Below are 26,219 nucleotides of genomic sequence, written 5' to 3' on the forward strand. Positions count from 1 at the left end.
GCTTTGCTCAGAAATTTTATTTGGGCTTCCCTGTGCAAAAGATCATGTGGCAGAAAAACAGAGCATTACTCTGTGTCTAGTTAATTTGTGTTTGAAATTGCCAGAAATTTCCAACAATATGGGGTTGTTATGCTGCCTCGTGATCTCGGTCTCTAATGATTCCAATTGGATTAGAAACTCACTAATAATGCTTCTTCCTTTGCTGATGCTATTTCTTAAGCAACTACTCGCTAGGATACTTCCTCTGCATTACCTTATTGAACCTATGCCTTACCACCTAGTTATACTTATGTTCTTGCAGTTGTGAACAATTATTATCCTATTATGTTAGCTTTTGGATGGACCCTGATTTAGCAAGGAATAGGAATGGGGATGCTAGTACAGGAGTAACAAGGGATAGAAAATGGTGATCATGGCCATACATTGTTACTGGTCAACTAGGGGTTATCTCTGGGCTTGGTTCTTTATCCGCTTCTAGGTATTGATCTGGAAATTGAACAACTTAAACTGCACCCGAGGCATCTCCATCCCTTTCTACTATGGGTGCTACTTTATTGGTTAGTGTTGCTACTAGGTCTTCATCTTCCCTTGCTTCTCGTGTTACCTTAGCTTTTAGATTATATGTTGCTGTCATGGTTCATTTTCTTAATCTACTGAATAAACATAGGATTCTACTACTGTTCTTGTCGTTTCTCATGGTGTTTCAATGCCTGGGACTGGTTCTGGACCTGGAGGATCTGCATATGGTGATTAGGATGCTTACTCTGCTACTAATTTACCTACTGGATATGCTGCTAGCGGTACTGGTGGATCGAATCTTGGTAGAACTGTTGTTTCTTACTCTACTGGTGCAACTGGATATGGTTCTGATGTGGAACTAACTGGATCTCGCTCTCTAACATGAAAGGTGGACACTGGTTCTCTATGTCAAAATGGAAAGGATCGAGGTACTGTCACTGCGTCTGTAGGCTTTGTGTTTTCTCTTGGTAAAGAGACCTATGTTCTTAGCTCTATTACTATTACTGGTGCTGAACCGACATGATCTATTTTTTTGGTGCTATATCTACTACCATGGCTACTGGTGGTTCTTTTACTCTATATCAATCATGAAAAGCTCCTTCAGCTCATTCACCTCTAGACCTAAAATCATCATATTCATCTTGATCACTATCTCTATCACTACATTAGGTGGTTTTATCTAATGTGGTGGTTAGTTCCCGTTCCCCATGTGTAGTGCTTAGTTCCCTATATGTGTCTCTCTATGGATCATCCACAACTCGATCACGAAGGTCATCATCTCGATCACAAGGTACTAGTTCGTTTGCTTAATCATCAAGATCTACTTAGGTTGAGCCTGTTGCTGTAGAGTCAACTACATATTCAACTGAAAAAACATCTACTTTTCTTGTGAATGGTCTTGCTGCTGGTACTAGAGGTGGTGGCGGATAAACTATTGGTCCTATATAGCTGGATTAGCTTTCTGGGCATGGGTATGTATCTTCAACTGTTTCAATGGTTGCTGAATCAACTACTGGATTAAATGAATCACTTGTTTATAATCCCTTCGCTTATAGCTTTGTTCCTTCCCTTGCCTACGCCTAGATTAATAGGTACTAGCAGCCACCACTGAATAGGTACTAATAACAAGTTAGGTGTATGAGCGTTCTAGGATGATCCAACGACGAGAATGGAGTTCTTCCACCGAGGTATAAGTGGATATTTTATCTACAACGATGCTGGTCAAGAGATGGATGATGGGCCCAGAACAGGATCTGTTGCTGTTGTTGTTGGGTTAGATGATGGTGTTGCTGTTGTTGTTGGGTTAGATGATGGTATTGGATAGACAGACGCTGCGTAGGGTGCTTCCAGTTGATATGCTTCTGGTTCTCGATCTCGATCAGGTATAAGTGGATATTCTGTAATCTCCACTGACTGATTAATTAGAACTTCTATTGTTGGGTTTCCAACTGCCTTTACCTTAGCCATTGGGTAAACGGGTGTTGGGTCTACTGCTTAGTCAGCTGCTTCTACCTCTACCTCTACCTATCCTACTAGTGATGGATAAGAAACTGCGTCTGCATCACTAACCTTAGATCTCGACTCATACGACCAGAGTTGCTGGTTGAGAAATAGCTCTGTGTACCACTAGTTCCTGACCCGGATAATAGCTCCCCTTTCCTTTATTTGGTGCCGGCTCATCATAGATGCAACAGTATTAGTTGTTGGCTCATCACAGCCTATTATACTATATTTAGTATCATCTAAACCTTGAGCTCCGAAACATCCATGGTCGCTTAGATAATATAATGTTCCCTAAAGGAGTAATCCTCATCTGTGCAAGAAAGGTGTGAAGGTATAATCACTGGGCCTAAACCTCTGTACGATAGTTGAGGGGCTAGTCATCATCCTGATCTCGCTCTAATTTTGAAACAGATGAAGAGATTCATTTTCATCCATGGTCGCTTAGATAATATAATGTTCCCTAAAGGAGTAATCCTCATCTGTGCAAGAAAGGTGTGAAGGTATAATCACTGGGCCTAAACCTCTGTACGATAGTTGAGGGGCTAGTCATCATCCGGATCTCACTCTAATTTTGAAACAGATGAAGAGATTCATTTTCAGTGGAGAAGAATCTGAACCTTCAGGCCGAGTGAAAAGAGTGAGTCACCTCGAACCAGAGCATCTAAGTCAGTTTTCATGAAGTCAGTTTTCATGAACATGTGGATAACGATTAGTCACCTCGAACCAGAACATCATTTTCTTGAGCTCTAAATGAAGGTATGGATCAGGTCAGAATTGAATCACTAGATCATCCTCATAATCTCAAGATCTAATGGATATGAAATTGGACAAGTAATGTCTTAGAAATTCTGAGGATATGGGTATGTTTATTGTTGTTGAAGCTAGAGGATCTGCAATTTGAGATAAGGTGTAATATCCATTGGCCTGAATGTTTGTTATCATATGATCAGGAAAATGATATACCTCAGTGCACCCCACCCATGGGTCAAGTCCATCTTTCACACCCATGGGTCAAGTCCGTCTTTCACTTGGACACCTTTACCAACTTTCCAACAAAGTAGTTAATGAATTGATGGAAGGGCATCAATAAGAGCTTTCTAAAACATCAAGCCTTTTTGTGGGATTTGGACACCTCAACCAATCCAGTAGAGTCTGGCTCCATAGATTTTGATCAAATAACCTCTATCCATAATCCATTGGAATTTATTATCCTCCATACACTCTTGGCTACCAAGGCATAAATAATAAATTTTTTTGACAACCTAGCCCCCTTGGGATTTTGGGAGAGAAAATTTATTCCACTTAGCCAAAGGCAATCCTTGTTTCTCCCAGCTACCATACCATATGAATTAGAAAAAGAGCCATTGAATCTTGTAAAGAATGCCCCTAGGGATCAAAGATAGTATTTACGAGAAGACAGGTTGTGCTTCTAATACTGTTTTAACTAGAACTAGTCAAACCCATCTTGATAACCAATGGTTACACTAGTGGTGAATACCCTTCTCCATTTTCCTTATAAGCCAATTCCAATCATGCTTTTGATAATCATTTGCTTTTAAGAAAAAGCTTTTTTGGCTCCATAATCAGATCTTTACCCATAATCTATTAAGAACTGCAATATATATATATATATATATATATATATATATAGGTGCTCTAGAAAGGTGGGAAGAAGGTTCCAAAGAAAATCAGATCCAGCTTACCTACTAGATTATCGGCACTAGATGAAATAAGAAATCACATAGAATAATAGGATTAGAATTTAATAACTAACTCCAAATATTGGACAAAAATACTCAACAAGAACATTATAACAAAAATTGAAGCATGAACTATGCATTCTAACAATGAGTATGTTAAATAATCCACTTTATTTTTAAAACTAAAGGTTGTAAGCCAAATAAAACTGGAACTGCGGAAAGAGACTATTTGGAATTGCAACTATAATGGGAGTTAATTCTTGACAGAAAACAAAGAATAAAGGAATTGTTTCGAGTTTGTAATAAGAAATCTTCAGAAGAACTTAATCAATTGACAACATTATAATACACTAACCATAAATTGTCACTATAGTTTCAAAAGAGTAACATGGGACTGATAAATAAGAACAAATTTAAGGGTCTAATTTAAGGGTCTATGGGCCAGAGGAAAATGTGTCAAATTGATATATAAAAATTATAACCCATATGTCTTTCAACCAAAAGAAAGGTGGAACAGTTAAATAGAACATGTAGGGTAAAAACACCTTGAAATTGTAACATTTAACTACCCATAATAATAACAAGTTACTTTCTATTGTTTATCCAATACCAATTCTAGACAAGAGTCCAAAATTTCTCTTGAAATAGAAAGTCTAAAAAAATACAAAATGGGAACTCCACTATAATTACCCATCCATTGAAACAAATGCATATACCTCAACACTCTCTAAAAACCCACAACTTACAAATACATATAAATGATCTACTAAGGAACAATGATTTAATGCAATCTCACATCCTATGTTTACAACAAATATATTTGAAAGAACCCATCTTATTAGAAAAACTTGAAGATATATAGATTTTGGAACATTTGCAGTTTTAAGAGAAAAATGTAGAGGCTACAATAGAAAAGATGATTCTTCATGACATGCATATTGTAGTTCTTAATTTCTATGTTGCACCTTCTGCACCATTGACCAACACATTGCATACTGTTACAAAAACATTATGTAATATACCCTCAAATTTAAAAATATTCATTGTAGAGATTTCAACATGGATATGCTTCAAAGCAATAACAAAACAAACAAACTAAAATGCTAACATTATGTAATATACCCTTCCATTTAACAATATTCATTGTAGAGATTTCAACATGGATATGCTTCAAAGCAATAACAAAACAAACAAACTAAAATGCTATATTGGAAGCAGCAATATAAGGAAGGGCAAACAATTTTCTTTTCACTGCCTTATTTTGTTGAATTCAACTTTTGCTACAAATTATTATTGATTTTTGCCTTCTCAAACATAACTCTAATTGTGAAATTGACCATGGTTATTTTTAAAAGCATTAAAAAGATTGCTAATCTTTTCACATGGAATAGAATTGAGTCTCTAATATATTGACCCACTTTGACTAAATATTAAAATGTTTATTGGCAAAATGTGCATAGCTTTAGGAATTTGCAATCAATATTATGACATCATTCATAACTATATGTTAATATAAAATGGAAGAAACTCTCAATGGGTTGTCTAAGTTTGTACTTTTTACAACTACATTGATAAAGCATAGTCAGTGATTCTTTTAACATATAACATAGTGATTAGATAAGAGGCCTTCACCACAATTTCTTTGTGTAAATACCCAATAGAAATTACTAGAAATGCACATTGGAAATGGGAGTTGGAGCAGAAAAGGTATAAATTCTTCTAGTAAATCTTGGTGATCATAAAATAGTATTTCCACCTATCTCATCTAGTAGAAAAAGTATAAATTCTTCTAGTAAATCTTGAAGATCATAAAATAGTGTTTGCACCTATCTAGTTTGGTAGAAAAAGCTTAAATTCTTCTAATAAATCTTGATGATCATAAAATAGCGTTTCCACCTGCATACAAACAAATAGAATTAAATTCCCTATAGAATAGCATAGCTTAAAAGAATTAGAAGAAATTAACATTTATGTTCTCATATTTGCAAAACACTAGAAAGTACCTCTTGGTATACTTCATCTATTGATTTGTTCCCAGATTTATACATGTTTAATATATCCAAAAAGTTTGGATATACTTGTTCATCACTTTGAAACCTTGTCTGAAATCAATAAACCAAAACAAGAATGTTATAACAAAGACTCCTATACCAGCTCAACATTTCAAAAACACATCTAGTTACAATAAATTGGGTTGTAAATATAAAATAGCTTTCAAATATCAAAGAACTAATACATCATCATCTGCATTATCTTGATTTTATTAACATAATTGCTCATGTGCATTACCTTGATCTTATTAACATAATTGATTGCTTGGCGAAAAAAGTCAACCTGTTTTTGCCCAGAAGGAAATGTAATTTCATAACCTTCAGGGAGAAAGACATTAAAACCCAAAATAAGGGAATTATGGCCTTTAAATAATTCTTTTACTCGAACTATAACATCAACCCTATCAAGTCTGCAGAATTGCCAGAAGAATTGTCATCAATATTAAGATTTGTAGTTAATAAAAAAGAAGTACAGACCTTCGGGCTTTGAAAGCTTTCATGACCTCAATGAATTCATCATATTTCTCTTTATTATCCTTGAAAATCTCTTTTACTTCGTTGAGATATGCTACAGGATCACGCACTCCCGAGCTGTATTAGATTATTCACAAGCAACAAAAATGTCAGAACATAAGCAGGTTACCCATCATCCCTTTTGTATAAAGATGTAAAAGAAGGACTAATTAAGAATGAACCTAACTGGCTAGAAAGACAAACTGCATCTATAAAACTATAAAATTCAATATTAAGAAACAGAACAGAACTGGCTTAAAAAAACATAAGATACACCCTATAAAAACAGAAACCACTATTTCATCAGACAGATAAACATATACCATATGGAATGGTTATTCATTAAGAAGTCCATATGAACAAGAGTATACCATATGGAATGGTTATTCCAGGATATCTTTAAAAAAGTTTAAGAAAGAAAAAGGTTATAAAGATAATAGATCTCTAAAAAACTATTAAAAAAAACCACCAGGCCATCTCAGTAATTCTGAAGTTCCAGTAGCAATAAAAATGTCAGCAAATATAACCATAAATGATTTATGACAGCCAAAAAAAAACCATCACGTCATCTCAGTGATTCTGAAGTTCCAGTAGCAACAAAAATGTCAGCAAATATAACAATAAATGATCTATGAAAACTAAAAGAAAAAAGACCATCACGCCATCACAGTGATTCTGAAGTTCCAATAGCAACAAAAATGTCTGCAAATATGACTGGCAAAAATTCAATATTAAGAGACAACATGCAGAACTACATAAAATTATTTAGGGTAAATTACTGAACATAAAAAAAAAAAATGCAATGGATGGTTAAGAAATACATGGCCTTATAAGCACAGAAATCCCACTTCTTGCTCATGGGCACAGAAAACCCGCTTCTTTCGCTGGACATTGCATTAACAATGATGATAAAAGGGATGCAAAATCCAACATCCGATTTAACTGCGCATCCACAATATTCCCCGTTAAATGCAGAATGCTACATTGTTGTTACTGGAGCATTTCGCCGCTGGTAAGAAAAAAAAAAGGAATCTTTCGCCGCTGGTAAGAAAAAAAAAAGGAATCTTACTGTTGCATGCCCTTAATTAAGATACTGTTGCATGCCCTTTATTTGTTTACATTAAGATACTGTTGCATGCCCTTTAGGGTTGCGCAACATCACATTCACATTCACTTAACCAGTTGGGTTTCATGAAGGGTTTTGTTTTGTGAATAAAGTTATTCAGAGATCCAAGTGAATAAAGAGGCTTTTGTGTGTAAAGTTACTTAGAGATTTTTTATCACAAAATATTTTAAATTTCTAAAGCGTTTTGAACTGAATAAAAAGTCGGGTAAGTAAAATTATTCAATGAACTGAATAGAAGCTTTTTTCAGAGATCTGCTATCACATACTAAATTTTAGAACCAATTAATATGGTTTATTTTAGATCTGCTATCACATCAGACTAACATAATGGGGGAGATAAAATAACTCACGCTTGTCTTGGCCGCTTCATATAGTTACTCTGAACGCGGCTCTGAATGCCAAAAGAAAAAACTATAAATCACTTATGATTTCTTCCATATCAGGATTTTATGCACGATATAATGGCGTAAAGTCCTATCGATACATACTGAAGAACTAGATCAAGAAGCTTACAGAATTTTGAGTATAGAGTTATTCAGAGATCTGCTATCACATACTAAATTTTAGAACCAATTAATATGGTTTATTTTAGATCTGCTATCACATCAGACTAACATAATGGGGGAGATAAAATAACTCACGCTTGTCTTGGCCGCTTCATATTCCAATATAGTTACTCTGAACGCTTGATCGAAAGGCGGCTCTGAATGCCAAAAGAAAAAACTATAAATCACTATTCACGATATCGGGATTTTATGCACGATATAATGGCGTAAAGTCCTATCGATACATACTGAAGAACTAGATCAAGAAGCTTACAGAATTTTGAGGAAACCAAGCGCAGAACCTCAGCAGATGGAAGGAAACAGAGTCGCGAGCCCTGCGATGCGATCAGTAGTCAATAACCACTACTCATTACAAGTTTTCTCAAGGAGAAGGAGAGAAGAACACCACGTCTTCTTATTATCGGACTCCACCATATAGACTTTTTACTACTCTTCGTTGTAACTAAGGTTAACCAACCCTTGTTCCCTTGTTTTATATCTTGCTTTTGGAATTTCCACATAGTGAAAACCTTTTTTTTAACCAATAGGTGAAATGATTATTTTCTGAATTATCAAATAGATTAAATGGTCTAGTATTTCTAGGAATTTGAAATTATGTAAAAGGCTTTGTTTAACTAATAAAAGTAATTAAATCAATTATGCATTCAAAAATATATTTTAAAGAACAAGAAGTTACAATCTCTAGGTCAAAGAGCCATTTCATCTGTGGTCACACTTGTTTATAAAAAATATTGTTTTGAATATGTGAAATTAATTGGAAATTATATGATAGTTTTTTGTTTTTTTGGTAGGTGAAACCCAAGGACATTTAAGTATTCAAAATCACGAGTTGATTGCATGGGCTTGTTCACACTAGGCTTTAACATTATTGGTTTTTGATAGTGGAGTTACTAACTAGTGACTTTTTCAACACAAAGGGATCTAATTCCTAAGTTTAACAATATTAATATAATAGTAATATTAAATTTAATGATGTTTTTTACAGGGCACCATAACAAAATTTATAATAAAACTATATCAAATTTATATTTTCAAATATTACATAACAAAATTTATAATAAAACTATATCAAATTTATATTTTCAAATATTACAATTTTTATATGCAAATATTTATGCCTTGAAAGATTTTAGTATATCCATAATTTTCCTTTTAAAGATTTATTTTACAAATATTTAATTAAAATAAATATTTGAATTATATTGTAGTTTTTATCACCATGGTTATTTTGATTTTTTTTGTTACACATTAAATTTTTTTTATTAATATTTTATTGGAGACGTGACATACTTACCCATCCCCTGAGTTGTAGAATGTGCCTCTCTACCCAATAATATTGATTCTTTCTATTGAATTATATTGTAGTTTTTATCACCATGATTATTTTCATTTTATTTTTATTAATATTTTATTGGAGATCTGACATATTTACCGATCCCCTCATACTGAGTTGTAGAATGTGCCTCTCTACCCAATAATATTGATGGTGGTCATCGTCATTTACTTTGACCAATTTTTTATTTATTAAACTTTAAAAGAAAATAAAGCTAAATTATTTGAAATAGGAGTTGTCTATAATGCGATTTTTTGGAGATTATAATGCGATTTTTTGGAGATTCCCTTGACAAATTGAGGTTAAATCTTGATTTGTTGAAGTTAAAATGGTTTTTTAACTACATTTGGATTCAGCACCCTCACAAACCCCTTCACGCTTTGATCGTGCACAAACTAGCTATCAAACTTGTGATTCCAATAAATTGTTGGGTGATTTTGACACGAAAAACCCACAGGAAAGGCTTCCAAAAAGTCTATAGACAACTCCTTTGAGATATAATTAAAACTATATATATATATATATATATATATATATATATATATATATATATATATATATATAAAATTTTAATTTTAAAAATTAGAAATACTAATTTTCTAATAAATATTTTGATTTTAGATTTTAATGCAAAGTTAAATAATATATGGTTTTTAATTGTTTTAATGTTATAAAAACATTTTAAAAATTATATTTACTCAACTTTATTATTATTTTTAAAAATATTGGTTTTTTATATTATTTAAATTTATCAAATAAAAAAATTTATTTATATATTAAAATCAATAATTTTTGCAATACATTTTTCTTTTTAATTTTTTCCTTTTTGAGAAAATTATAATTTCTGTTCAAATATTAATGTAATATATATTTAATATTAAATTTGAGAATAAAGAGGAAAACTACAAAAAGCCTCCCTAAAGACAACTCCTTTAGCTTCCAGTTGTATTTAGTGCAAATTTTTGGAAGTTTTTTCGGTCGATTATTCCACACTAATTTCTCTCAAATCGAGCACAAATTCATTGAAATCACAACTTTATTTGTAAAAGGTGCATAGTAGAAGTACCCTAGGGGTTTTTCACCCTAATGAATCCATATATAGAGTGAAAAAACTAGTTTAGATAACACAAATCAAGATTTCAACACCAATTTTTCCACTCATTTTCAAAATTATGAAATAGATTAAATGGTTTTTTTTTTTAGTATTTTTAAGAATTTTGAAATTATGGAAAATACTTTGTCTAACTAATATATGAAGGAGTTGTCTTTAGCCCTAAGTAGTCAAAATCATCCATAGATAGCATCATCTTGCTCACACTAGCCCTTAGTATTGTTGGGTTTTAGCTATTGGAGTTACGAACTAGTGACCTTTGACCATAGAATACTAGTGACCTTTGACCATAGAATACTAGTGACCTTTGACCACAATAAGTGTTGACCAAATTATACCACCTTAGATCCATCTAACTCTCGATCTATCATGGATCTATCATGGCCCGAGAGAGATCAAATCCCTAGTTTTTATCACCATGATTATTTTCATTTTTTCTGGTATACATTAATTTTTTTATTAATATTTTATTGGAGACGTGACATACTTATCCATCCCCTCATACTGAGTTGTAGAATATGCCTCTCTACCCAGTAATATTGATGGTGGTCATCGTCATTTACTTTGACCAATCTTTTATTTATTAATATTTAAGAGAAAATAAAGCTAAATTATTTAAAATATAATTAAAACTATGTTTATATATATTTTAAATTAAAATTTTGAAAATTAAGAATACTAATTTTGTAATAAGTATTTTGATTTTAAAATTTAACGTAAAGTTATATAATATAGGGTTTTTATTTTTTTATTATTATAAAAATATTTTAAAGATTATATTTACCCAATTTTTTTATATTAATTAATTTTATCAAATAAAAAAATTTATTTATAATGTTAAAATCAATAATTTTTGCAATACATTTTTCTTTTTACATTTTTCCTTTTTCTAGAAAATTATAATTTCTGTTCAAATATTAATGTAATATATATTTAATATTAAATTTGAGAATAAAGACAAAAACTACAAAAATTAGCCCTAAAGACAACTCCTTTAGTTTCGTGTTGTCTTTAGTGCAACTTTTTGGAAGCTTTTTGGATGGATTATTCCAGTCTAATTTCTCTAGAATCCAACACAAATTCATTGAAATCACAAGTTTTATTTGTAAACCCTACATAGTAGAAGTGCCCTAGGGGTTTTTCAAATCCATATATACAGTAAAAAATCTAGTTTAAATAACACAAATCAAGATTTCACCACAAATTTTTCCACCAGATTCTGGTACCCGAAACTCCAAAAAGTCGCTCTAAAGACAACTCCTTTAGTTTGGAGTCGTCTCTAGTGTGACTTTTTGGAAGCTTTTCTAGTGGATTATTCGAGTCTAGCGTTTCTAAAATCCGACACGAATTCATTGAAATCACAAGTTTGATGGGTAACCCTTTCATAATAGAAGGGCCTAGTGGTCTTTCAAGGTACTGAATCCATATATACTATCAAAAAGCTAGTTTAAGTAACACAAATCAAGATTGCACCACAAAATTTTCCATTGGATTTCAGCACCGAAAACTCCAAAAAGTTGCACTAAAGGAAACTCCTTTAGTTTCAAGTTGTTTTTAGTGCGGCTTTTTGGAAGCTTTTCCGCTCGATTATTACAATATAATTTCTCTGAAATCCGACAAGAATTCAGTGACATCACAAGTTTGATGGGTAACCCCTGCACAATAAAAGTTCCCTAGGGGTTTTTCAGGGTGCCAAATCCATATATATAGTTAAAAAACTAGTTTAAATAACACAAATCAAGATTTCATCACAAATGTATCCATAGGATTCTAGCATGAGAAAATCCAAAAAAGTCACACTAAGGAAAACTCCTTTAGTTTCGAGTTGTTTTTAGTGTGACTTCTTGGAAGCTTTTCTAGTGGATTATTCTCGTCTAATTTCTTAAAATGAGGCAGGATTCATTGAAATCACAAGTTTGACGCATAACCCCTGCATAATAGAAGTGCCCTAAGGGTTTTTCACGACGTTGAATCCATATATAAAGTTAAAAAACTAGTTTAAATTACACAAATCAAGATTTCACCACAAACGTTTCAACGAGATTCTCACACCGGAAACTCCAAAAAATCACACTAAAGACAACTCCTTTAGTTACAAGTTATCTTTAATGCGAATTTTTCGAAGCTTTTCTCGTGGATTATTCCAGTCTAATTTCTCAAAAATTTGACACGAATTCATTAAAATCACAAGTTTGATGGGTAACCCCTCAACAATAGAAGCGCCCTAGGGGTTTTTTCATAGTGTTGAATCCATATATAAAGTAAAAGAAATTAGTTTAAATAATACAAATTAAGGTTTCACCAAAAATTTTACCATCGGATTTCGGCACCAGAAACTCTGAAAAGTCGCACTAAATAAAACTCCTTTAGTTTCAAGTTGTCTTTAGTGCGACTTTTTGGAAGCTTTTCTCGTGTATTATTCCTGTCTAACTTCTCTAAAATCCGGCATGAATTCATTGAAATCACAAGTTTGAAGCATAACCCCTTCACAATAAAAGTTCCCTTGGTGTTTTTCACGGCGCTGAATCCATATATACTGTAAAAAAGCTAGTTTAAATAAAGCAAATCAAGATTTCACCACATATTTTACCACCGGATTCTCGCACGAGAAACTCCAAAAAGTCACACTAAAGACAACTCCTTTAGTTTCTGGTTGTCTTTAGTGCAACTTTTTGGAAGCATTTTTGGTGGATTATTCTGGTCTAATTTCTCTAAAATCCAACATGAATTCAATGAAACCACAAGTTTGATGGTTAACCCCTACACAATAGATGTGCCCTAGGGGTTTTCCACGGTGCTGATCCATATATACAGTAAAAAAAGTAGTTTAAATAACATAAATGAAGATTTCACAACAATTTTTTTCCACCAGATTCGAGCATCGGAAATTCCAAACAATCGAATTAAAGACAACTCATCTAGTTTTGAGTTGTCTTTAGTGTGAATTTTTGGAAGCTTTTACGGTTGATTATTCTGGACTAATTTCTCTTAAATCTGCTGCAAATTCATTGAAATCACAAGTTTGATGGGAACCCCTAAACAATAGAAGTGCCCTAGGGTTTTTTAGTGAGCTAAATCCATATATACAGTAAAAAAACTAATTTAAATAACACAAATCAAGATTTCACTAGAATTTTTTCGACCTAAAACTACAAAATTCACACTAAAGACAACTCTTTTAGTTTTGAGTTGTCTTTAGTGTGACTTTTTGGAAGCTTTTTCAGTTAATTTCTCTAAAATTCGGCATGAATTCATTCAAATCACAAGTTTTATGGGTAACCAACATGAATGAAGGTTTTTGTGAGTAAAGTTATTCAAAGATCTACTTGAATGGAGGCTTTTGTGTGTAGATTTATTCAGAAATCTGCCATCACATAAATTTTTAAATTACTAGAACATTTTGGAACTAGCTAATATGGTTCATCTAATTGTGGTAAAAGTAAACCACATTAACTTGTTCTAAATTTCTAGACAATTTGAAAAAATATTTGATAGATTTGGAAAACAGATTTTTAAACCTCATTAGTGTATAAGATGAACAACATCATGCCACAACTCAAGTTCAAAATTCCAACTCAAATGTTATAGTCATTAAAATAAATTCAGGGTAAAGAAAACACAAAATTGTTCATTCAAGTCAGTTTTTGTTTAGATTAACAAAGGCATTCCAAAACAAATGCAGTGGGGGAGATAAAATAACTCACATTTTTCCTAAAGACGCTATAAATTTCTCCTCCCATCCTCTCTTAATATTCCAAAATAGTTACTAATGTTATACTTTCAGTAACTTGATCGAAAGGCAACTTTGAACAAGAAAAGGAAAAACCATAAATCACTTATAATTCATTCCATATCGGGATTTTATGCATACTGCAAAACTAGGGAGACTCTTAGAAGTTTGAATTAATATAAGAAATGTACAAAATTTTGAGGAAAACAAGCGTGAAAGCACAATAGATTGAAGACAACAGAGCTGCGAGCCGACAGTTCTAAGTTTCAGTCAATGGTTAATAACGTGAACTATTTACAAATTTTCCCAATAGGAGGAGAGAAGAACACCATCTCTTCTAATTATCGGACTCCACCATATAGGCTTTTGACTACTTGTAACTAGTCAATATTTATGGTGTCCCTTACAAAAGTCATAAGTCGGGGTTAACCAACCCTTGCTTTGTCCCTTTTTTTGGAATTTTTAGATGGTGGAATGGATTTGTTTTTCTCAATTTTGAGATGATGGAAACAACTTTGGTTAACTAATAGGTGAAATGGTCATTTTTGAAATTATGAAATAGATTAAATGGTTTTTTTTATAGTATTTTTAGGAATTTTGAAATCATGGAAAATATTTTGTCTAGCTAATATATGGAGGAGTTGTCCTTAGTGCAACTTTTTGGTAGCTTTTCCGATGGGATTTTCTGGTAAAATTTCTCTAAAATCCGGCAGCAATTTATTGAAATCACAAGCTTGATGGGTAATCCCTTCACAATCAAAGTGTCCTAGGGGTTTTTGAGGGTGCTGAATCCAAATATGCAGTTAAAAATCTAGTTTAAATAACACAAAGCAAGATTTCACCAAGATTCCAGCACCAGAAAGTCCAAAAAGTCGCACTAAAGACAACTCCATATATGAAATGGACTTTTTCTAAACATTTTTTCTTTTCAATTTTGTTCAAAATCTAATATAGATTTTTAAAAATTATAAGTTTTAGTTATTTAATTTGCTAAGATCATTTGTTACATGTTTTTTTCAAGGTGTTGAAACCAATTATGCATTAAAAAATATATTTGAAAAAACAAGAAATTACAATCTTGTGAGACTCACGTCAAAGAGTCATTTCTTCTATTATTTAGCCTACACCTTATGAAAAATATTGTTTTCAATATGTGAAATTAATTTGAAATTATATAATAATTTTTTGTTGTTGGTAGGTGAGCCTCAAGGGCATTTAAGTCATGTGATAGCATCATCTTGCTCATACTAGCCCTTAGTATTGTTGGGTTTTCATTAGTGGAGTTACAAACTCGTGATCTTTGACCACAGAATACCTTAATAGAACACAGTTGACCAAATTATACCAACTGAGATCCATCTAACTCTCGCTCTATCATGGGTCGATGCGTTTTGAAACTAGATCTAAGTTCATCATCACGACAAGGATGATACTGTTAATATTTAATATAACATTAATATTAAATTTAATGATGTTTTTTACACGACATGGTAAAAAATTTATAATAAAACTATATCAAATTAATATTTTAGAATATTACAACTTTTACATGGAAATATTTATGGCTTTAAAGATTTTAATATACTCATAAGATTTGATTTTTCTTTTAAAGATTTAATTTACAAGACTTTAATTTAAATAAATATTAAAATATTTTGGAGGAGGGTTTTTGATTCTTTGTATTGAATTGGATTGTAGTTTTTTTTTATCTATATGGTTATTTTCATTTTTTTGGGGTAGAATTTTTTTTTAATTTATTATTATTATTTTATTTGAGACTTGACATACTTACCCATCTCCTTACACATGGTTGTAGCATGGGCCTCCAATAATAGTGATGGTCATCATCGTCATTTAATTTGAACAATTTTTCATTTATTAAACTTGAAAAGAAAATGAAGCTAAATTATTTGAAATATAATTAAAACTATACTTATATATGTCTTTAATTTTAATTTAAAAAATCAAGAATATTAATTTTGTAATACATATTTTTATTTTAAAACATAATGTAAAGTTATATAATAGAGGTTTTTTAATTTTTTTAATATTATTAAAAAAAATTGAATATTATATTTACCAAATTTTATTATTATTTTTAATAAAATAAAATTTTTATATTTATCAAATTTATCAAATAAAAAATTTATTTATGACACTAAAATCACTCATTTTTCCAAGATATTTTTATTTTTTTCATTTTTATTTAAAAAAGAAATATAATTTCTCTCCAAATATTAATGTAATACATATTTAAAATATTTAGTATTAAATTTGACAGTATTATTTAGTTTTACTTTTTCGTATAACACCTCTCTTTTGATTAATTCAAAGTGAAACCTAGTGGTGGTATACTCCCAAGACTCCCGTTTTACTTTTTTGTATAACACATCTCTTTTGATTAATTTGAAGTGAAACCTAGTGGTAGTCTACTCCCTTTCTGTATAACACCTCTCTTTTGATTAATTTGAAGTGAAACCTAGTGGTGGTCTACTCCCAAGATTCTCTGGAAGGATAGAATGTGTGAGATTTGTGATACTAAGAAGGTGGAAGATGAAAAACACTTCCTTTTAGAATACCCACCTCTTACCACCCAAGACTCCATGAAAGGATGGAATCTGTCATATGTGTGATACTAAGAAGGTGGAAGATGAAAAGCACTTCCTTTTAGACTTCCCACCTATTACTCACATCCACTCTCAATTCCCTAACATCTACCACACTTCTAGTCTTCTTGACTTATTAAGTCAATCCAACTACAGGGATCTTGGCACATTTCTTTCCCTTCTCTTTGATCATGAAAACAAGATTTTGAAGAATCGCACTTAGTTTTCTTCTCTTTTCTTGAGATGAGTTAGGCGTTAATCATCATCGTCATCATCACTATATATATATATTCATTCGTTATATATATTCATTCGTTTAATAAAAATTAATTTTTAACCTTATTCGATCTTCCATTTTATTAAAATAATAATACTAATAATTTTAATTTTAATTTAATTCATTATTTATTACTATTTTTTACTTTGATAATTTTTTAATCAAAACTAGTTGTTTTATTCTAATGCCTAGAAAGCATCTATCTTCGTATATTTAATCTTATGCCATGATCTGTTTTTCATCTTGTCATGAAAATGAATCAGACTAGATGGTTTGAAAGGCGTGAGAAAAAGTTTTCTATGTGATTTTTACCTAATGATTTCAACAATATCAATATTAATCAAAATATTTTTTTAATAATTTAGTTAAGATTTGGTATCTTTATTTTAGTTCTCCTTTTACCTCAAAATAGTTTTGACTATATTCATTACTATAAATTTATTTTTTTAAATATGAATATAAAGGCGTAACCTTAAGGGTGTCGAGTAGCAAGGTACTTAGCAATGAAAACTCTACCGGTTGAGCTAACCCTTTGGATTATTTATTATTTTAATAATAATAAGTATTATAATTTATTTGATTTATCTAATTTATTTTAATTTATTAAATTATAAAAATATATAACAAATGAATTAATTTCTTTAGTACAATAAAATCTATTCCAAAACAAGTGTTTATATATGTAACATACTAAAACCAAAAGTAGAAGAAATTACACCTTGCAAATAAAACAAAACAAAATAAATTTACTTGACCATAAATATGTAGCCCCACCTCACTACCATAATTTCGAAGGAAATTTCATTAATGGAATTATTTAATCAAATATTCAATGTGGAACTTATACATGATCAATTGGATGGCGGTAGAGTATGTATGCATTCGTAGACTTAACAGTCGAATCATTGAGCGGAGGTGGGTCTGTTATCACATAAACAAGGGGTTCTCATACACCAATTTGGTGTATAGCTTGGTCGTGAGCTTAAAATTGGATAATAATAATAATAATAATAATACATAGATCTTGGAAAAGCGGTATACTTTATACATATGAACATTAACTCTTAACCAGATCATTCAATATGCTAGAATTCGTATAGAAGCTTTTTGAATTGTTTCCACCCGCAGCTGCGAGTCATCGGGTGAGTAATTGAAGCCTACCCCATCTACTGCTCAATCACTCATTTGAAACTGCATCCCTCACGAGCCGAACTCTGCAACCTCTCATGTTATAGGCTAGGTCTAAGAGTTTCAAGCATCAAAAACTCTTTTTCAGGTATGTTAACAATGGTCATTGTTAAATCCTTTGATTCTGTTAATTTTCGCAGTGTATAGATGAATTTCTTCGCTAAGTATTGTGTGCTACGGTTCGAGCAAAACCATGGTCACGTGAGCCATATTCCAGGTCTTTTCATCTATGGTTTAGAATCTAAGAGAGAAGGTTTAAACTTTCTAAGAGGATGTTTCCTTAATTTACTGCTAGAATCCCTCAGGTAAATGTTGCTTGTAGTAAGGTGAAAAAAAAGAAATAATCCATTAATCCATCAAAGGGTCCATGAGATTGTATTTTATTGGGATGATATATTCTTATGCCCCAGTATTGGGAGTGAGAGATAGTCCGTTGATGGGGCTTCTATATTAGCTCTTGACGGGGATGCAAGATTATCCCTCGCTCGATGGGGAGCTTAGATTTCAGCTCTTATTTGTTGTGACATGAGAATGTACCCTTGAAAAATTAATGGATTCAAGTGTCAATAAAAAAACAAAAAGAAACGAGTGCCAAAATACCCCTGGGATTGAACCTACCTTGTCATTGATACTTGTAACCTATTGGATGTAGTACTGGGATCAACACTGGGATCAAAACTTGGAGTACCGACCATTGCTCGCATTGAATACTAGCCTAATTGAAGCATAGTTTCACCCCCTTACTTCATAGAGTATCATAACCATCTATATCAACTAATGAAATAAATTGTGTTGGGTGTGGAGCCTGAATATCTTCTTTATCCAAAGGTATCACCTCATTGGACCCCAGTTCGTAATGTGGAGGCAACTCCTCCTGTAATATTTGCACTGCAAGGGGGGTCTAGGGGGGACGACAGCCCCCAAAGCTAAAAATAGGTGTAAAATTTCCTTGTAAACTATTGTAATTTCATAGTCAATCTCGGTCGTTCATTAGGCGGAGATCTGATGGTAGAAGTTATGTTTAATTTATGGTTTTTTTCCCTAGAAGGCAACCCTTCACTATATATGAGGGAATTGTATTGCGTCTATGCATATCTGTATTCTGAGTAAGAAAGAGAGAGAAGATTGAGTGAGAGAGAAGAGGGAATTAAAAAGGATCTGTTGTAGGTTGTATCTCTTCAGTTTGCTGGATAATATAAAAGGAAAGACTTGTTGTTTCTTCGTGGAAATAGCCCAAATTGCATGAGCCATGTATATCTGTGTCTCTCTTGTTTTATGTGTTTACTGTGTTTATATTTTTGCAATATATTTTATGTGTTACATTGCTCTATAATATATCATTTTCTAACAAATTGAAGTGTATTGTTGTTAAAATTGGCAACGAGGGCAAAACTTCATGTGGGTCATCTTATTCATGGCTGATAATATTTTTATTAGATTCTTCTCGTCGAGAGGTGTAGGATTGATATAAAGATCATCCAATTCCGATAAGTATTCATGCAGATATGAATTTATTTTGATTATGGAATTATTATCAAGCCGACTTACAACTCATGTAGGCTCAGAAGCCCATCAGTCGCATCTATTCACCCACCAACGTTGTGTATAAATATAAGAGGACTTTTCCTCATTTAGACTCACTCATCTCATCACATCTCTCTCTCTCTCTACTGCGCAGATATGAGTCTATTCTCTACTGCACTGAAATGGGTCTCTCTCTCACACATGTGAAGCCGAAAGTTGTTGAATTTGAAGCTGCATCTGCAGAAGTAAAGATTGACTTGAATGGCCTAGAAGATCTCCTCTTTGGAACTTCGCTGTAGGTTCATCTGAACCTCCTTTGAAAGCTGCAACTTTTGGTGGTGGAATGAAGTCAATCCGACGAACGGTTTACAAGATATCGACTGCCCTAGTTTGAAGCCGGAAACTGCTGAAACTGAAGCTCCAACTGCAGAAGTAAAGATTGACTTGCGTGGCCTAGAAGATCTCCTCATCTGAACTACACTGTAGGCTCATCTGAACCTCCTCTGGAAGCGGAAACTTTTGGTGGTGGAATGAAGTCAATCCGACGATCGGTTTGTGAGATATCGTCTGCCCTAGTTTGGTAATGAAGCCGCTAATACTGATGTTGCTGATCTAGGGTTTGCTACTGCTGATATGAATCAGATTTATTGTACTATTTCTCTCTGTTGAATTATTGAAGATAAAAGAAGATTTGATTAAAGGGTTTCCCCACACATTGTGGGGTTTGTCCCTGGCTAGCCGCCACATCTTGTGTCTCTTGTCTTGGCTTGTTTTCTGTCGATCGTTTAATGTTCTATCTGCACTTTACTTTATGTATATGTGATTGCTAATCGGTGGAATATAATAAGAAAAAGAAGTAAACTGTTATAAGCATAGAACATACCATAACTTAACATGTTATCAGAGCTGAGGTGAAGACAAAGCCTGAGCAAGAGCAAGAGCAGTCATTGAAGAGAATATTGGCAAGGCTATCCTAAAAGAACTATGGGGTGCTCAAGACTCTTTCCTGCCGAAGACAAGCTCCATGAGAAAGCTGACTATCACGGATGGAAGATGTCTATCGATATAACCCTTAAAGATCAAGGAGTGCTGGACTATGTAAGAGGCAATATTGTTCAGCCTTCATCAAATGCATCTGTTGCTGCTTGGAACAAATGGAAAAATGGAGAAGTCAAATCAAAGAAGATCATCCGGGACTCTATCGACAAGCACTTGGTGGCCTACATCTCTGATCTAGAAACCTCCAAGGAAATCTACGACAGACTGGTGAGTTTATTTAAAGTTAATGATGAAAATCAAGTTTTGTTTCTTAGAAATAAGTTGAGGGAAATCAAGCAGGGTAAAGATGAAAGTATGCAAGCATACTTCTTAAGAATCACCGAGATCAAGAACGATCTCCTATCTATTGGGGAAACCATTACTGACAGAGAAATGGAACTCACAACTCTCGGAGGATTACCATCTGAATGGTATGTGTTCAGGACTACTCTTCTGAACAATAATGTAATTCCTAGTTTCGAGGAATTAATGGCTAGATGCATTCAAGAAAAAGCAAGGGTAGAAGAGTAGGAAATGCCCTTTCCTAAAGGTCCTCCTGCTGCTTTTGGAAAAATAATGTTAAAGATGCTTTCACTCTTGGGTTTCGAGTTGATTCTTTATATCAAGTCGGTGGAAGTCCGCTAGGTTTCATGTCTTGTGACACAACGCTTTAGTCCAAACTTTGGCATCGGAGGTTTTCCCACCTTCATTACAAAGCTCTACCCGATGTAAGACAAATGGTAACAGGGATTTCTGAATTCCAAGTAGAGAAAGAAGGTGTATGTGTCGGATGTGCCGAAGGAAAGCTCAAAAGGTGACCATTCCCCTCAAGCAAAAGCAAGACCTCTGATATATTACAATTGGTTTACTCAGGCATACCTGAGGTTGGCATTAAGAGGGAGACTTCTACACCACATACTCCTGAGCAAAATGGTGTGGTGGGAAGGAAGAACCACACTATGATGGAAGCTGTTCGGGCCATAATCAAAGACTTCCAAAGTTTCTATGGGCTGAAGCTAAAAACGCTGCCGTATATGTACAAAATCGATGCCCTCATCAAGCATTGGGTTCCAAGATTCCTGAAGAAAAATTCACCGATAAGAAACCTGATGTTTCTCATTTTAAAATTTTGGAAGCCCTGCATACTTTCATGTGCCGAAAGAGAAAATAAATAAATTGGGAGCATCTGGAAAGAAGGGAATTTTCGTGGGCTATGGTGAAAATACTAAAGGCTATAGAATCTGTGCAGCCGGTCAAAGGGAAGTCATAATTAGTCATGATGTCACCTTTGACGAAGATATGGCTCTCAGCAAGGTGATCAATCTTTCGAATTTGAGGAGCTCTCAAGAAGCCGACACCAAGGAACCGAAAAAAAAGGATGATGAATCAATGCCTGATGTAGAAGAACCCATGGATCTGATTGATCCTCATCCACATGAGCCTTCCTCTTCTAGGAAGAGGCCTTCATGGCTTACGGGGATACTTGATGATGCTGAAGGACATGCTGCACCCTGAGGAACCTTCCATCAAAGTAAGGAACTTAACAGGTATCAGGGATACCTAACCATCATGAGCACGATCATACAAAATGAAGCTTCATCATTCTCATATGTCATTAAGCATTAACTATGGAAGGATGCTATGACCAAAGAATATGAGTCTATTATGGAGAATGATGTCTCGGAAGTAGTTCCCAGACCCTAGACAAGACAATTGTTACTTCAAAATGGCTTTACAAGATAAAGCATGCAGCAAATGGAAGTATGGAAAAGTATAAGGCTCGTTTTGTTGCTCATGGTTTCTCCCAGAAGGAAGGTATAGACTATGATGTGATATTCGCACCTGTTTCCAGATATTCGACCATCCGCTCGATCATAACCCTTGCCACTTCACAAGGATGGAACCTACATCAGATGGATGTCAAGACTGCATTCTTGCACGGCTTGATCAAAGAAGAGGTCTACGTGGAGCAACCCGAAGGATTTGAGATTTATGATTGAAAATCTCATGTATGCACGTTGAAGAGGGCTCTCTATGGGCTAAAGCAAGCACCTCGAGCATTGTATGAGAGGATCGATAGCTACTTGATGAAGTTGGGATTCACTAGGAGTGAAGCCGTTCCTAACCTTTACTTTAAGGTTGAAGATGACAAGCCTCTCATACTGGTGTTGTATGTGGATGACCTCTTTATAACAGGTGTAGAACCTCTCATTCACAAATGTAAGAGGGAGCTGGCTTCTGAATTTGAAATAAAGGACCAAGGACTTGAAGTATGGCAGAAGCCAAGGAAACTTTTCCTATCTCAAGGAAAATATGTGGTAAAGATATTGGAGAGATTCGGTATGATGGATTGCAAGCTTGTGACTACCTCGAGGATCTTAACTTTTAGAAGTTATAAGGTAGTGATGTCGGACCAGACTTGGGAAATGCCTCTGAGTTTCAAAAACTCATTCGCATTGATGTTCTTCGTGAACCTCCGTCCGAACATATTTTTTGCAGTTAGCATTGTGAGATCATATTTGGTTGAGCCTCACTAAATTGATGCCAAGAATCTTCTGAGATGTCTTCAAGACACAATCTCTCATGGATTAAGTTACACTGCCGGAGATGTGAGACTACTTGGATATACTGATGTTGATTAGGTAGGCAGTGTGGTGGACCGTAAGAGCACTTCCGGGTGCCATTTCACCTTGGGATCGGCTTCGATATCCCGGATGAGCAGGAAGCAGAAGCCGATGGCTTTGAGCATCGCCAAAGTAGGATATATTGTTGCTAGCATGACCTCGTGTGAGGCAGTCTGGTTGCAAAGGCTCTTCAGTGAGCTGTTTGGATTTACATTGGATACCACTGTGATTCTCTATAACAACCAGAGGTGGGATTCGATTATTGAGGAATCCCGTATTCGTCGATTTCTCTAGCAGATAGACATCATCTGGGATATGGTAATTTGATGAGCAAGGATGCTCCATTGCATTAAGATGATGTATAGGTTGATACACCTTGTCAAAGCCCCGAGGAAAGATCTAATCTGTGATTTTCGCAAACGACTTGGAGTCGGCAAGAAACCCTTGTACAAGGGTCCTGCTTGTTGCATACATTGAGCTCTGGGAGCTCTGAGGGCTTGTGGTTATTACTGGAGAAACATACGGCCACAGGGTGACTCACCCTCCCCTGGTGGTGCGCACTCGAACAAGATGATTCGCTCTCTTGTGGGACAAGACGATTCGCTCTCTTGTGGAACAGGATGATTCTCTCTCCTGTGTAGCAGGATGATTAGTTCTCCTGTGAGGCCTGGATTGATGTGTTCTCCATGGCAGCCTGAATTGATGTGTTCTCCGCGAAGATTGTAGCAGGATTGATGTGTTCTCCTGTGAGGCCTGGATTGATGTGTTCTCCATGGAAATTATAGTAGGATTGATGTGTTCTCCTGTGAGGACAGGATTGATTAGTTCTCCTGTCGAGGCATCCTACCCATGGAGTCTGGGACTCATGGGAAGTACCTCTCATCTCATCAATGAGCAGGGAAATGAAGTTAGGGACCATAGTAGTACCGATGGATGCATCATTGTAACTACCGTACTCCCTACGCTAGGATGACCTCCATTGATCTGGGATCAATGATACTGGTCTGGGACCAGTGGTAGGAGTTGTACCATACTATGATGCTGACTTTGAGTTAGTTGAGACTGGTCTGGGATCAGTGGTAGATACTCTGAGACTGACTTTGAGTCAGTGGAGGATGATATTGGTCTGGGACCATTGGAGTTGTACTCACTATGACGCTGACTTTTGGTTGGTTGAGACTGGTCTGGGATCAGTGGTACATACTCTGAGACTGACATTGAGTCAGTATGATACATCCTCGATCATTTCTTCTTCTTCATAATTCAGACAAAAGCAGAGCAGAACAGAACAATGCAAGAGCAGAGAAGAGTAGAGCAAAACAGTACAGATCAGTGCAGGTAGAACAAGACAAAGGAGAACATGCAGAATAGAGCAGAGCAGGGCAAGGGTCAGGCTATATAGGGTAGTGCATTTGATGGATGAATAGTAACAACCAATAGACAGATTGCAGATGAAGTTCTCCATGGTTGAGAGGGAGTGTTAAAATTGGAAACCAGGGCAAAACTTCATGTGGGTCATCTTATCCATGGCTGATAATATTTTTATTACATTCCTCTCATCAAGAGGTGTAGGATTGATATAAGGATCATCCAATTCCGATAAGTATTCATGGAGATATGAATTTATTTTGATTATGGAATTATTATCAAGCGGACCTACAACTCATGTAGGCTCAGAAGCCCATCAGTCACATCTATTCACCCACCAACGTTGTGTATAAATATAAGAGGACTTTTCCTCATTTAGACTCACTCATCTCATCACATCTCTCTCTCTCTCTACTGTGCAGATATGAGTCTCTTCTCTACTGCGCTGAAATGGGTCTCTCTCTCTCACACATGTGAAGCCGGAAGCTGTTGAATTTGAAGCTGCAACTACAGTAGTAAAGATGGACTTGCGTGGCCTAGAAGATATCCTCTTTGGAACTACACTATAGGTTCATCTGAATCTCCTTCGAAAGCCACAACTTTTGGTGGTGGAATGAAGTCAATCCGATGAACGGTTTGCAAGATATCGACTACCCTAGTTTGAAGCCAGAAACTACTGAAACTGAAGCTGCAACTGCAGAAGTAAATATGGACCTACGTGGCCTAGAAGATCTCCTCATCTAAACTGCGCTGTAGGTTCATCTGAACCTCCTCTGGAAGCCGAAACTTTTGGTGGTGGAATGAAGTCAATCCGACGATCGGTTTGTGAGATATCGTCTGCCCTAGTTTGATAATGAAGCCACTAACACTGATGCTGCTGATCTAGGGTTTGCTACTGCTGATATGAATCAGATTTATTGTACTATTTCTCTCTGCTGAATTATTGAAGATAAAAGAAGATTTGATCAAAGTGTTTCCCCACACATTGTGGGGTTTGTCCCTGGCTAGCCACCACATCTTGTGTCTCTTGTCTTGGCTTGTTTTCTCTCGATCGTTTAATGTTCTATCTGCACTTTACTTTATGTACATGTGATTGCTAATCGGTGGAATATAATAAGAAAACGAAGTAAACTGTTATAAGCATAGAACATGCCATAACTTAACAATTTTCTCTTTGAATCACAACAAATAAGTAAGGCATCCAATTGTATTGATTAACAACAGTAGTTATTTTCTCCTCGTCCATTTCTATAAGGGGTGGGCATTCCTAAAATATCCTTATCCAATGTGAACTGATGAAAACTCCCACGCCTATGGGATTGGGGGCCACAAAAGAATCACCCCCATGGCCTTTTTGATGCTTAAGTCATAAAGTCAAAGGAAAAATGAAAATATTAGCGATGAGGGGCTAAAGAAGCAATCAAATGAATGCCACCAAAGCA

Source organism: Pinus tabuliformis, chromosome 2_2 (assembly GCF_031772625.1).
Source record: "Pinus tabuliformis cultivar Carrire ecotype Pingquan chromosome 2_2, CPIR1, whole genome shotgun sequence".
In the NCBI taxonomy this organism is placed as follows: Eukaryota; Viridiplantae; Streptophyta; class Pinopsida; order Pinales; family Pinaceae; genus Pinus; species Pinus tabuliformis.